Source organism: Pan troglodytes, chromosome 22, assembly GCF_028858775.2.
Source record: "Pan troglodytes isolate AG18354 chromosome 22, NHGRI_mPanTro3-v2.0_pri, whole genome shotgun sequence".
Taxonomy (NCBI): Eukaryota; Metazoa; Chordata; class Mammalia; order Primates; family Hominidae; genus Pan; species Pan troglodytes.
Genome location: NC_072420.2, coordinates 18,492,910 through 18,496,539, shown reverse-complemented (window position 1 = coordinate 18,496,539; position 3,630 = coordinate 18,492,910).

The following is a 3,630-nucleotide window of genomic DNA, read 5'->3' as shown; positions in this document are numbered from 1 at the left end:
AATGTTAAAACTTCCTGATTTTGATCACTGTATTGTGGTTATGTAAGAATATTCAAGAGAATGTCTTTGTTATTAGATTCTTGCTGGGGTAAACAAGGATATCTGTTATTTATTTATTTATTTATTTATTTATTTATTTATTTATTTATTGAGATGGAGTCTCACTCTGTCACCCAGGCTGAAGTGTAATAGTGTGATCTTGGCTCGCTGCAACCTCCGCCTCCTGGGTTCAAGCGATTCTCTCCCGCCTCAGCCTCCCAAGGAGCTGGGATTACAGGCACCCACCACCATGCCTGGCTAATTTTTGTATTTTTAGTGGAGATGAGATTTCACCAGGTTGGCCAGGCTGGTCTCGAACTCTTGACCTCAAGTAATCCACCCGCCTCAGCCTCCCAAAGTGCTGGGTTTACAGGCTTGAGCCACCACGCCTGACTAGATACCTGTAATTTATTTTCAAATGATTCAGAAAGAGAGAGAGAGGGGAAGAGAGATTGAGAACTTTGAAAAAATTAACAACTAGGAAATTTCATGTTGGTGTATAAATTAATTCTTGTAACTTTCTGTAGGCTTATGACTTTTCAAAACAAAAAGTTGAGGAAAAAGCAATTTTATAAAAAGAAGAGTCAGCCAGGCATGGTGGCTCACATCTGTAATCCTAACACTTTGAGAGGCTGAGGTGGGAGGATCACCTGAGCCCAGGAGTTCGAGATCAGCTGTTCCACAGTATGCTCACAAGGAAACCGCTACAAAACCTTTAACTCCTTAGATGATGTTTGGTTGGACTTTGTTGGGAAAAAAGTCATATACAGAGGCTAGTTTCAAATTTATCTTTTCATATTTTATGCTTCCTCTTATTATTTCTCCCAGCATCTATGTGTGATTATGTGTGGAAGAGGAGATGGACAAGACTAAAGGAAATTATCCAGGTCCCCACTGACAGTGCTAAGTGACACGTGGGCCATGGCAGAATGTGGAGAAACAGCTGGGAACAGAGAACTCCACAACAAACCTGCAATGGGTCTTTTCCTAAATATATTAGTGATAGGTGGCCCTAAAAGGGGAGAGAAACACTGGCTCAGGTAAGTCAAAGAAAAAAAAAACTGGTTTGGTGGTTTGGTACCTCTCAGAGGTAAGGAAATGATAGTATAGAAACTTGGTAAGTTTAAACCAGATATAATGGGCAGGTGTATAGGTTCTGAACTTCTAAAATTGAATGCCTCTGTAATGTTTGGGGAAGCTTGGAGAGCCTATAGGCAGAGGATCAGTTTTGAGGTGATTGCTGTGATCTAGGTATGAAATGGCGAAAGCTGGCCTTGGGTGATGTATCAGTCTGTTCTTGCATTGGTATAAAGGAATATCTGATGGCCGGGTGTGGTGGCTCACACCTGTAATCCCAGCACTTTGGGAGGCTGAGGTGGGCGTATCACCCGAAGTCAGAAGTTCGAGACCAGCCTGGCCAAAAACGTGAAACCACGTCTCTATTAAAAATACAAAAATTAGCTGGGTGTGGTGGCGCATGCCTGTAATCCCAGCTACACGGGAGACTGAAGCAGGAGAATTGCTTGAACCCGGGAGACAGAGGTTGCAGTGAGCCGAGAGCGCGCCACTGCACTCCAGCCTGGGTGACAGAGCAAGATCTGTCTCAAAAAACAAAAACAAAAACAAAAACAAACAAACAACAAAAAAATATCTGAGACTGGGAAATTTGTAAAGAAAAGAGGTTTAATTGGTTCACGGTTCTGCAGGCTGTACAGGAAACATGATGGGGGCATCTGCTCAGCTTCTGGGGAGGCCTCAGGAAGCTTACAATCATGGCAGAAGGTGAAAGGGAAGCAGGCACATCACATGGCCAGAGCAGGAGCAAGAAAGTGAGTGGGGGTGCGGGGAGGGGAGCGGCGCTACACACTTTTAAACAACCAGATCGCAGGAGAAGTCTCTCATGATCACGAGAACAGCGCCAAGGGGATGGTGCGACACCATTTATGAGAAATCCACCCCCGTAATCTAATCGCCTCTCACCAGGCTCCACCTCCAACATCAGAGATTAAAATTTGACATGAGATTTGGGCAAAGACTCAGATCCAAACCATATCAAGTGGGGTTAGTATGGAGGAAGCAAGAGGGAAGGCGTCAAAGAGATAAAGCCATGGGAGAGAAAGGAAAGCAAGGCGCCCAAGAAGGTAAAAGAAGAAAGGAGAATGAGTAGGGGGTAGAAAAGAAATGAAGATGGGTGTGAAGGATAGTGGACAACATTTGTCTCCACAACACTCACTTGAAAATGTGAAAAATTAAAAGGTAAAATACTCAAGTGATGGGATAAAAGTGTTAAGGGGAGGAAAATAACATAAAATTCTTGTGATATAAAATGTTAATCAGAAAATATCCTTGGATTAGCACAGGAAATAAGGTGAATACGGTGACAAGTCAGGTTGTCACAAAGTGTTGTCAAGATAGAATGTCAGGAAGGTACCGAAGTCAAATTTTGACTTTTTGCACAAGGTAGGCCTTAGAATTGGATTGTTATCCTTTCAACTTCTTCTTTTGAGTCTCCTTACTTGAACAATAGTCTTTACTTCGGAGTAAGTGTAGGATTTAAATACAGAAATTTATACATAGCGTTTTAATCTAACTTAGCCAAATCTAATTTTTTCCTGAAAATACAATGGGCAGAATATATTTATGCTTGTATTTGGTTTTAAAAGCGCCAAAAGATAAAGACTATCATTATTAAAAGAAAAAAATAAGTCTCTTTTTTCTTACTAAAGAAATGAACGTCTTAATTAATTTTAAAATTCTGTAACATTTTAGGTTTAAGCCACAAATGACAAATTGCTTCTCTATACTACTTAGAAAAAACCTTAAAAAATACTTTCAAAGTTACAGATGAGCTGCAAGAAATGTACACATATCTTTTAAATATGTATCCTTTATCCAGATTCATAAATTAACAATTTGACACATTTGCCTTACTACTCTTTCTACTTATAATGCATATTATTGTTAATTTTTCCCTGAACCATGTAAGAGTTAATTGCAGATATCATTTTCCTTTATTTCTAAATACTTCAATGTGAATTTCGTAATAAAAGGGACACTTCCTTACATAACCACAGTCCAATAATCCTATTAAGAAGTTTAATATTATTACCTAATATACTGTCAATATTCAAATTTGGCAATTGTCCAATATGTCCTTTTAGTATCTCTTCCTCCCCACGATATCCAGTCCAGGGTCACACATTGCATTTACCTGTCATGTCTTTTTTAGTTTCTGTATTAGTTATCTGTTACTGCATAAAAATTACTCAAGTCTGGGCATGGTGGCTCACGCCTGTAATCCTAGCAATTTGGGAGGCTGAGGCGGGCAGATCACTTGAGGTGTGGAGTTCAAGACCAGCCTGGCCAACATGATGAAACCCTGTCTCTAGTAAAAAAAAAAAAAAAAAAAAAAAAAAAAAAGAAAGAAAGAAAGAAATACAAAAATTAGCTGGGCATGGTAGTGCATGCCTATAAGCCCAGCTACTCAGGAGGCTGAGGCAGGAGAATCACTTGAACCCAGGAGATGGAGGTTGCAGTGAGCTGAGATCGTGCCACTGCACTCCAGCCTGGGCAATAGAGCAAGACTCCATC